The sequence below is a fragment of the Pleurodeles waltl genome, chromosome 12, assembly GCF_031143425.1.
Source record: "Pleurodeles waltl isolate 20211129_DDA chromosome 12, aPleWal1.hap1.20221129, whole genome shotgun sequence".
NCBI classification, from domain to species: Eukaryota; Metazoa; Chordata; class Amphibia; order Caudata; family Salamandridae; genus Pleurodeles; species Pleurodeles waltl.
In genome coordinates, this window is record NC_090451.1 from 39,242,339 (window position 1) to 39,254,179 (window position 11,841).

Genomic DNA, 11,841 nt, shown 5'->3' on the forward strand with positions numbered 1-11,841 from the left:
GGGGGTCAGGGTTCGACAGACACCCTTTCCTCGTTGGGAGGCCATCCCCAGCTGGGCCTCTGCGGTCTTTCGTGCCCAGCGTCTCAGGTCCTCCCACCGTTTGTGACTGTGTGTGCTCCGCCTGCCATAGACCCCCAGGGCCCGAACGTCCTTGGAGATTGCACGCCAGATTCCCTTCTTTTGATGGGCGCTGACCTGCAGAGGCAATACAGACAGGAGAACACCATTAGACAAACAGTCCAGCCAGTCAAACAAATGGCCCACCATACACGTTTCCATCACCATTGGCACACACAGCCCAGCCCGCAACATGTACACCGCCAAGAGGACATCCACCCACCCTCTTACACGAGGCCTTCACACACAACTCACAGTATTCATGCCGCATGCATCGTGCAAGGTGTACTCACCTGTTGGTCCGGAGGCCCATACCCAATCCACCAGTCAATCCAACTCCTCAGAGGTGAAGGCTGGGGCCCTTTCCCCGGTCACACGGGCCATGGTAGGTTCCAGACACAGGTCACAGCAGCACCTGCAGTGTAGGTCCTCTCCTATGGAAGGTCAGGAAACAAGTGAGGAATCTGATAGAAAATGGCGGTCATGTCCGCGGCAGTGCATACCGTCACCGCCGGCGTAGATCACCATTGGCCACTGTACCCCTTGGGGCCCAATCATAACCAATGAGGAATTGCACAGCGGTTCACAATCACCACGGCGCACAACGTCAGTGGCATTACCTCACGTCCACCTGACCCTCCACACAGGACAGGCGGACGCCATTTCAGGGTGGGTGAACAGGCCTATTGATTAATGCTGCATCACAGGATAAATAGGCACATACTTAACAAATTATACTGTCCTATAACAAGTTTGCACATTGCGGACTGCTGTTGTGGCTTCATTGTTCAGTTTGTGATAGCCTCATCACTCTTGTGTCCCTTAGATACCTACTGCTGCGGATGAATAGGAGATGGAGACATACCCCTGTGTACAGACCCTTGGTGGACTTGGCTACACTGGAGGACAGGCGCATAATACTCACCTATAGACTGGACAGAACCACAATCACAGAGCTGTGTGCCCAATTGGAGTCTGACCTGATATCTGCTGTAACCCCACTGGGATCCCCCTCTTGTGCAAGTGCTATCAGTTCTCCATTTCCTGGCAACTGGCTCTTTCCAAGTGACAGTGGGCTTGGCAGCAGGGATGTCACAGCCAATGTTCTCAAATGTGCTAACAAGAGTGTTGTCTGCCCTGGTAAAACACATGTGCAGCTACTATGCATTACCCCAGGTTGAAGATTTGGCCACAGTGAAGGCCGTGTTCTATGCAGTGGGACATATCCCCAATATAATTGGTGCGATTGATGGAACACATATTTCATTTGTGCCCCCCACCAGAATGAACAGGTGTTCAGGAATCGTAAGAGTTTCCACTCCATGAATGTGGAGATGGTGTGCCTGGCGGACCAGTACATCTTCCACATCACTGCAAAGTATCCAGGGTTGATGCATGATGCCTTTGTCCTGAGGAATAGCAGCATCCCAAATGTGATGGCCCAACTACAGAGGCACAGGGTGTGGCTAATAGGTGAGCCCTGGTTCCCACCCAGTATATGTTGGTGTATGCCTATGGTGCGGGCCATATAGGATAGTGTGTGGCTAAAGGTTGTCCCTCAATATTTGCAGGTGACTCTGGTTACCCAAACCTATCATGGCTGCTGACCCCTGTGAGGAATGCCAGGAGAAGAGCAGAAGAATGTTATAATGAGGCACATGGGTGAACCGGAAGGATAATTGAAAGGACCTTTGGCCTCCTGAAGACCAGGTTCCGGTGCCTCCATCCAACAGGTGGATCCCTGTGCTACTCACCCAAGAAGGTCTGCCAGATAGTGGTGGCATGCTGCATGTTGCACAACCTGGCCCTCAGATGCCATGTACCTTTTCTGCAGGAGGAGGAGACTGGAGATGCCCTTGTGGCAGCAGTGGACCCTGAGGACAGTGAGGATGAGGAGGCAGAGGATGAGGATGTGGACAACAGAACACATGTGATATGTCAGTACTTCCAATGACACACAGGTGAGGCAGTGCCACTTTACATTTCTATGAGTATTGGTGTATTCTGTGTGGCATTGGCATGCTGGCATTTCCCAATTCTTTTCCCACTTACTGTTACCTCTGTATATTCATTTTGCATATGTTGGTGTTATGACACATTCTCCTGGTGTGATCACAAAAGCCAGCTACAGGTCATTAATTCTATGCTCATTCTATGTACAGTTAATTTGCAAAGGTTGTAGCTGTCTCAATCAATAAAAAATTGCAACACATTAAATACTAGTAGTTGATTTTTATCCAAGAGTGTTTATTGCAGTGCTAAAATATAGAGAGGAAAGTGCAATGGGCTGGGGTGATGATGGAGGAAAGTTCAGGGTATTGTTTCAGTCTGTTTGTAGCTCAGGTGCAGTGTCCCAGGGGACATAGGAAGGGGAGCAATGGTAGTTCAAGGTGGACAAGGTGACTGAGGTGGACACAAGGTGGACAGTCAAGAGTCTCATTTCCTGGCGATGGTCTTGGCACGTGTCTCTGGCTTCTGTCTGGTTCGCAGGGAACATTTGCAGGGTGGTTCACCTTCTGCAGGGAGAGGGGTGCTGGTGGCCTGTTGGTCCTGTGGCGGGACCTCCTGGCCACTAGAGGAAGTGGAGGGCTCTTCAGATGACTGGCTACTGGTGGGGGCCCGCAGGTGTGACACTGCCGCCCTCATACTGTTGGCCATGTCTGCCAACACCCCTGCTATGGAGATCAGGGTGTTGTTAATGACCCGCAAGTCCTCCCTGATCCCCTGATACTGTCCCTCCTGCAGCCACCTGTTCTCCTGCACATTGTCTAGGATCTGGTCCATTGTGTCCTGGGAATGTTGGTAAGATCCCAGGATCTCGGAGACTACCTCCTGGAGAGTTGGTTCCCTGCTCCTGTCCTCCCCCTGGTGCACAGCAGTCCTCCCAGTGTCCCTGTTGGCCTGTGCCCCTGTCTCCTGAACGGTGTGCCCACTGCCACTGAACCCAGGTCCCTGATTGTCTTGGGGGCGAGGTGTGACCTGGGGTCCCTGTACAGGTGGGCACACTGCTAATTGAGGTGTCCTGGGGACAGGGGTGTGGGTACGCTGGGTGGGTGCTGTGGTGTTGGATCCTGATGGGGGAGGCTCTGTGGTTGTCTGTAACTGGGCTTGAGTGACCGACTGTCCAGTGGTCCCTGATGTGCCAGGTAGATCGTCCAAATCCAGAAGTCCAGAGTTACTGTCATCACTGTGGGCCTCTTCTGTTGGGGGACTGGATAGTGATGGCACCTCCTCTCCGGTGACATTGGCTGGGGTACCTGTGAGGATGTAAGTGATGTATTATGCTTCAGGTATCTGACATTTGTACTTCTGTACCTTCCACTCTATGGTTGTTGTTCCCCTGCCAGCTTTTGCTGGTGTATTGTGTGATTGTTAGTTCCCCTATGCTGTGCATGCTTTAGTGATGAGTGTCCATGCAGGTCTGTGAGGGGTGTCCATGCATTGGTACAGCATGCAGGGCTTGGCATTGGGATTAGTGTGATGTGATGGTGGAGTGTGTGGGGTGGGGTGGAGTGGAGTGATGGGAATGAGGGTGAGGGTGTGTGATGGCATGCAGGTATGGGGGGTGATAATTGGTAAAAGTTGACTTACCAGTGTCCAGTCCTCCTCCAACTCCGGCCAGGCCCTCAGGATGCAGTATTGCCAGTACCTGCTCCTCCCATGCTGTGAGCTGCGGGGGAGGAAGTTGGGGTCCACTGACAGTCCTCTGTATAGCGAGCTGGTGTCTTGCTGCTATGGAACGTACCTTCCCCCGATGGTCGTTCCACTTCTTCCTGATGTCATCCCTTGTTCTTGGGTGCTGTCCCACAGCGTTGACCTTGTCCACGATTCTCCGCCATAGCTCCATCTTCCTTGCAATGGATATCTGCTGTACCTCTGCTCCAAATAGCTATGGCTCTACCCTGACAATTACCTCTGACATGACCCTTAACTCCTCCTCAGTGAAACGATGATGCCTTTGTGGTGCCATGGGTGTTATGTGATGTGTGTTGGGTAATGTGGTGGGGTGTGTGATGTGGAGTGCGTGAGGGGTGTATGGGTGTGAGTGATGTGTGTGTCTAGTTGTCACAGTGGTCTTGGTGTCTTTCTGGTGGCAATGATTTGAATTTGTAAAGGGTTGTGTGTACTGTGGGTGTGTGTTTTATAGTGGTGTGGGTGTGTGGTGTGTGTATGGGTGTCAGGTGTGTGTTGTTTGAATTGTCCAATGTGGTGTTGTTTTGTCTGTGGGTGTCCATTGTGAGTGTGGCGGTATGTACCACCAATTGTTTACCGCCGTAGAATGTCCGCCGGGGTGATTCGTGGGTCATAATGTGGTGGGTGTTGTTCTGTTGGTGTAACGGTGTGGATTTTGAGACCGCCACTTTACCACTGACCTTTGGTCTGGCGTATTTGTGAATGTGGCTGTTTTCTGTCGGATTGGTGTGTGTGTGTCATAATATGGTGAGCGGATATCCACCAGTGCGGCGGTAAGTTGGTGGCTGTCAGCACGGCGGTAAGCGGCATTCACCGCCAATGTCATAATGAGGGCCTTAGTGACTGTATTCTAAGAAACCCGATGACTGCATTCTAAGAAACCTGATCACTGCATTCTAAGAAACCGGGGTATCGCATTCTTAGAATTACTAAGTTCAACAAAAGCTGTTTACAGCATTCTATGAAACCCAATTTCTGCATTCTGAGATACATGATTAGTGTGTTCTAAGAAACCGGATTACTGAATTCTTAGGAACCTGATCACTGCATTCTAAGAAACCTGATCACTGCACTCAAGGAATGCTGATTGTAAGAAACTTAGTGACTGTATTCTAAGAAACCCGATTACTGCATTCTAAGAAACCTGATCGCTTCATTTTAAGAAACCAGGATATCGCATTCTTAGAATTACTAAATTCAACGGAAGCTGTTTACAGCATTCTAAGAAACCCAGTTTCTGCATTCTGAGAAACATGATTAGTATGTTCTAAGAAACCGGGTTACTGAATTCTTAGGAACCTGATCACTGCATTCTAAGAAACCTACTGCATTGATAGAAACTTGGTGACTGTATTCTAAGAAACCCGATTACTGCATTCTAAAACTCCTGATCGCTGCATTTTAAGAAACTGGGGTATGGCATTCTTAGAATTACTAAGTTCAACGAAAGTTGTTTACAGCATTCTAAGAAACCCAGTTTCTGAATTCTGAAAAAACATGATTAGTATGTTCTAAGAAACCTGAGGCCAGATGTATAAAAAAAAAAAACGATTTTCATTTCTTAAATAGGGAATTTTAAGAAATCGCTATTTAAGAAATGCAAAATGGTATGTATGATTTTTGTGATTCGGAAATAGCGATTTCTTAAAATTTGCAAATACTATTACCGAATCACAAATAGAGAATCCGACCCCAGCTGCCCCTTTGGACCTGTTGCGAATATTTCTGTATTTCCCAAATTGCGAATTGCAGTTAGGAATTCGCAAATTAGGAAATGCAAATCCCAGTGTGCTGGGGGCCTAAGGCCCCCTCTGCTGCACCCCAAAAATATTTTCATAGACATGTGAAGCACACACATGCCTTAGGGGCATGTCTGCGCTACATGTAAATTTAAAAAATGCATTTATATTGCATTTTTTAAATTTGCACATGGTTACCACCAAACTTTAATTTGTGGTAATTGCATTTCCTAAACGCCCAATTCGCATTTAGGAAATGCTTGATACATGTGCTTTGGAAATCGCAAATAGGAATTCTCTATTTGCGATTTCCAATTTAGAGAACCGCAATTTGCGATTCTGTAAATGGGGTCGCAATTTTAAGGAATCGCTATTTTAGCGATTTCTTAAAATTGCACTGCGAATGCCTTTCATACATTGTGAAAGGCATTTTTGCATTCACAAATGGTCGAATTTTGCAATTCGCACCGTTTGCGAATGCAAAAAAACTTGATACATCTGGTCCAAAGTTACTGAATTCTTAGGAACCTGATCACAGCGTTTCATGAAACCTGGTAACTGCATTCGAAGAAAGCTGATTGCTGCACTCTAAGAAAGCAAATTACTACATTATAAGAAACCCGGTAACTGCACTCCAAGAAAATGTATTACTGCATTCTAAGAACCCTGGTATCTGCATTCTAAGAGACCCGGTTACTGCATTCTTAATAAGCAAGGGTGCTGCATTACAAATAGTCTAATTACTGAGTTAAAAAAAACTGTTTACTGCATTCCAAGAAACCTGATTATTGTGTTCTAAGAAACCTGGTTACTGCATTCTAAGAAAGATGATTACTGCATTCTTGGAAAAATTACACGGCATTGCAAGAAATCTGACCACTCCATTCTAAGAACCCTGGCTACTGCTATCTAAGAAACCTGGTTACTGCTTTCTATGAAACCCGATTACTGCATTTTAAAACCTGGCAACTACATTCTAATTCTGAATTTGAAGCCTCCTGGATTCTAAGAAACCTGATTACTGTATCATATTACTGCATTCTAAGAATCATCATTAGTGTGTTCTAAGAAACATGGTTACTTCACTCTTAAGAACCCCAGTTACTGCATTTTAGGAAAACCAATAACTGCATTCTAGAAACCAGGTATCTGCACTCCAACAAACCTGGTTGTTGCATTCTAAGGAACCAAATTACCCAGTTCAAAATAATATGTTTACTGCATTCTAAGAAACCTGATCAGTGTGGTCCAAGAAACCTGGTTATTACATTGTGCTATAACCAATTACTGCATTCCAAGAAACCTGGGTACCGTATTCTAAGAAACCCAGTTTCTGAGCTTAAAGAAAGCCGTTTATTACATTCTAAGAATCCTGATCGTTGTGTTCTTGGGAACCTGGTTACTGGAATCTAAAATAAAGCCCGTTAGTGCATTCAAGGATGTCAAATTACTGAATCTAAAGAAAGCTGTTTACTGCATTCTAAGAAACCTGATCCATGCATTCTAAGAGACCCGGTTACTGCATTCTGTGAAACCTGGTTAGTGCATTCTAAGAAACGCGGTTTCTGCATTCTAAAATAAAGCCCGCAAGTGCATTCAAAGATGTCAAATTGCTGAATTTAAAGAAAGCTGCTTACTGCATTCTAAGAAACCTGATCCATGCATTCTAAGAGACCCGGTTACTGCATTCTGTGAAACCTGGTTAGTGCATTCTAAGAAACCCGGTTGCAGCATTCTAAAATAAAGCCCGTTAGTGCATTCAAAGATGTCAAATTACTGAATTTAAAGAAAGCTGTTTACTGCATTCTAAGAAACCTGATCCATGCATTCTAAGAGACCCGGTTACTGCATTCTGTGAAACCTGGTTAGTGCATTCTAAGAAACCCGGTTGCAGCATTCTAAAATAAAGCCCGTTAGTGCATTCAAAGATGTCAAATTACTGAATTTAAAGAAAGCTGTTTACTGCATTCTAAGAAACCTGATCCATGCATTCTAAGAGACCCGGTTACTGCATTCTGTGAAACCTGGTTAGTGCATTCTAAGAAACCCGGTTGCAGCATTCTAAAATAAAGCCCGTTAGTGCATTCAAAGATGTCAAATTACTGAATTTAAAAAAAAGCTGTTTACTGCATTCTAAGAAACCTGATCCATGCATTCTAAGAGACCCGGTTACTGCATTCTGTGAAACCTGGTTAGTGCATTCTAAGGAACACAGTTGTAACATTCTAAAATAAAGCCCGTTATTGCATTCAAAGAAGTCAAATTACTGAATTTAAAGAAAGCTGTTTACTGCATTCTAAGAAACCTGATTATTGCGTTCTAAGACACCTGATTATTATGTTCTAAGAAACCTGATTATTGCATTCTAAGAAACCTTGTTACTGCATTCTAAGAAACCTGATTATTGCGTTCTAAGAAACCTGTTAATGCATTCTAAGAAACCTGATTATTGCGTTCTAAGAAACCTGATTACTGCATTCTAAGAAACTTCATACTACTGTAGGAGGCTGGCCTGGTTTGTAGCGGGTACCTAAGGTACTTACACCTTATACCAGGTACAGCTATCCCTTATTCGTGAAATGTAGACAGAGTTTAGAAGCCAGGCTCTCTAGAGATACCTGTGGATAAGCAGCCAAGGCCTAACTAGGAGACACGCAAAGCTCATGCAATATCACTGGAGTCACACAGCACTCACACACATGAAAGAAACTACTCAGTGGTACAAAAATAAAGGTACTTTATTTTAGTGTCACAAATGCCAAAAATACCATAGAGACTATACTTCCTTAGAAGGTAAGTAAAACACAATATATGTATACTAGTATGCAGAAATAGCTGTAAAAACAGTTAGAAAACAGTGCAAATAGTGAAAATCATAATAGTTAGAAATAGGCCCAGGGGAAACACAAACCATATACTAAAATAGTGGAATGCGAAAGTCGGGTCCCCACCCAGGTAAGCGTAGTGTGTAGAGGGGTGCTGGGAGTATTAGAAAATACCAAAGGTAAGTAATAGAACCCACCCCAGAGCCGAGGAAAGCAGGAGTAAATCACAGTAACTTTCCTAGAACACACAAGAACAAGAGAAAGGAGATTATGCAAGAACCAGAACAGACTACAAGACACCAACAACAGATTCCTGGACCTGAAGACCTGCGGAAGAAGTCAACCAAGTCCAAGAAGCACTGAAGAGTCCAGGAAGAACAGGAGGCCCTGCTGACCCTGATGAAGGTACAAAAGTGGAATCACCTGTGAGAAGACAAAGTCAGTTCTGCACCCAAGAAGACAGATGCGGGTTCCTGGTTGGTGCAGATGATGTCCCAGGCCGGATGGGTGATTGCAGTCTGGTTTGCGTCGGTGGATTCCGTCAACAAGCCTTGGCAAATGCAAAGCTTGTGGTTGGAGGAAAATGGCGCTGCCCGGGACCAAGCAGGACCAGGTGGACTCTACCTTGGAGGTGGAGCCAGCAGGAGCTCTCAGCATCTCAGAGAGCCCTGAGCAGACCAGGCAGCACCCACAGGAGTCCCACAGCACATGGACAAAGACGTTGCAAAATGAGGCCCGCGCAGCACTACACAAAGGGATCCCACGGCACCAGAGAACCACTCAGGAGGCGGCGCGTCACAGGAAGGAGTGCTGGGGGCCAGAGCCGCACAGTGCACGAAGAACTTCATGGAAGGATGCCAACAAGCCTTGGCAACTGCAAAACACGCTGTGCACGGGGGTACTGTGTTGAGTGAGGAGGCAGGCTCTTACTTCCACCAAAGTTGGACAGTAGGACGTCAGGACCACTTCAGTCCACCACCTGTGATGCTGGATCCACGCACTTCGTCAGGAGATGGGACCCACGCCACCCATTGTTGCTGCAGAGAGGTGCCTGCTGAAGCAGGGTAGTGACTTCTTCATTCCATGGCAGATTCCTTCGAGGCTACTGGTGCAGGCTGAAGACAGGCTGCCCTCGGAGGATGAGTGACCGGTAAACAGTTGCAGTTGCTGGCTGGAGCTGAAGATACAGTGTTGCAGAAGGCTTCTTGCTTCTTTGTTGCAGGTTTGTAGAGTTCCTGAAGGCCCAGTAACAGTTTCTTCTGTAAGAAGGTGAAGTAAAGGTTGCAGAGGATTCCTGCTGGAGTCTTGCAATCCGAATCTGAGGAAACACCCAGGAGAGGGACCCTGAATAGTCCTGAAAGGGGGATTGGTCAGTTACACAGGTAAGCACCTATCGGGAGGGCTCTGACGTCACCTGCTGGCACTGGCCACTTTAAATGCTTCCAGAGTTCTCTACCACCTTGGAATCCAAGATGGCAAAACCCAGGGACCCCCTGGAGGAGCTCTGAGCACCACCCCTGGGGTGGTGATGAACAGGGGAGTGGTCACTCCCCTTTCCTTTGTCCAGTTTCATGCCAGAGCAGGAACTGGGGGTCCCTCAACCGGTGTAGACTGGATTATGCAAGGAGGGCACCATCTGTGCCCTTCAAAGCATTTCCAGAGGCTCTGGGAGGTTAACCCTCCTATGCCTGTAACACCTATTTCCAAAGGGAGAGGGTGAAACACCCCTCTCCCAAAGGAAATCCTTTGTTCTGCTTTCCTGGGCTTGAGGTTCTCAAGCAACAGGAGGGCAGAAACATGTCTAAGGGGTGGCAGCAGCTGGGGCTGCCTGGAAAACCCCAGAAGAGTGGTATGGCAGTTTGGGGGTCCTATAAGGAGCCCCCAGAGAGCATGGAATCATACAACCAATGCTTACAAAAGCCTTGGGGTATGATTCCAACATGTTTGATACCAAACATGGCCATATTCGGAGTTACCATTGTGAAGCTGTACATTGGTATTAACATATGTACAGTGCACGTGTAAAATGGTGTCACCGCACTCACGAAGTCTGGGAAAATGGTCCTGGACGACGTGGGGGCACCTCTGCTAGTGCAGGGGTGCTCACACACACAAGTACTTTGCACCCAGCCTTCAGGGTTGGAAGGCCTGGTGCAAGGTTGACTTAAAAGTGACCTGGTGCAGTGTAAATGGCAGTGGAAGGTTGCATGCACCTTTCACACAGGCTGCAATGGCAGTCCTGCAGAAGCCTTTGCATGGGCTCCCTAGGGGTGCCAAAAGAAATGCTGCAGCCCATAGGGATCCCCTGGAACCTCAACGCCCTGGGTACCTAGGTACCATATACTAGGGACTTATAAGAGGGCAGCAGTATGTCAATTATGAGTGGAATACTGTGTTAACAGTATCCAACAACCAAATGTAGGGAGGGAGAGAACATAAGCACTGGGGTCCGGGTTAGCAGAATCGCAGTGACAAACAGGCAACAAATGGGGAGAACCATGCTAAAAAGAGGCTGCTTTCCTACAACTACATTCTAAGATACCTGATTATTGTGTTCTAAGAGCCGTGGTTACTGAATTCTAACAATCCTGATTATTGTGTTCTTGGAAACCTGGTTACTGCAACATAAGAAATACAGTGCTACATTTTATGAAAGCTGATTACTGTGTGCTAATAACAAAACTGGTGCTGCATTGGTAGAAACCAGATCACTGCATTCAAAGAAACCTGATCCATGCATTCTAAGAGACCCAGTTACTGCATTCTGTGAAACCTGGTTTGTGCATTCTAAGAAACCTGGTTGCAGCATTCTAAAATAAAGCCCGTTAGTGCATTCAAAGATGTCAAATTACTGAATTGAAACAAAGCTCTTTACTGCATTCTAAGAAACCTGATTATTGTGTTCTAAGAAACCTGGTACTGCACTCTAAGAAATCTGCTATTGCATTCTAAGAAAGCCGATGTTGTGTCCTAGAAGGCTGAGTACTGCATCATAAGAAACAGAGTACCACTGCTTTAGAAGAAACCTGGTTACTGCATTCTAATACATCTGGTTACTGTACAAGATTACTGTATTCTAAGAAACCTGGCTTAGGCACTCTAAGGAAACTGGTTCCTGCACTCTGAGAAACCAAGTCCCTGCATTCTAAGAAACCAAATTACTCAACTCAGAGAAACGTGTGTATTGCTTTTTAAGAAACCTGATTTCTGCATTTTGAGAATCTTTATTACTGGATTCTAAGTAACCTGGTAACTTTGTTCTAAGAAACCTGATTACTTTATTCTAAGATGCTTGGTTATTACATTCTAAGAAACCTAATTACTGAGTTCAAAGAAAGCTGTTCTAGGGCATTATAAGAAACCTGGTTAATGTTTTCTAAGAAGCCTGATTACTGCATACTAAGAAACACAATTACTGGAACATAATTCCTGCATTCTAAGACCTGGTTACTGCTTTATAAGAAACT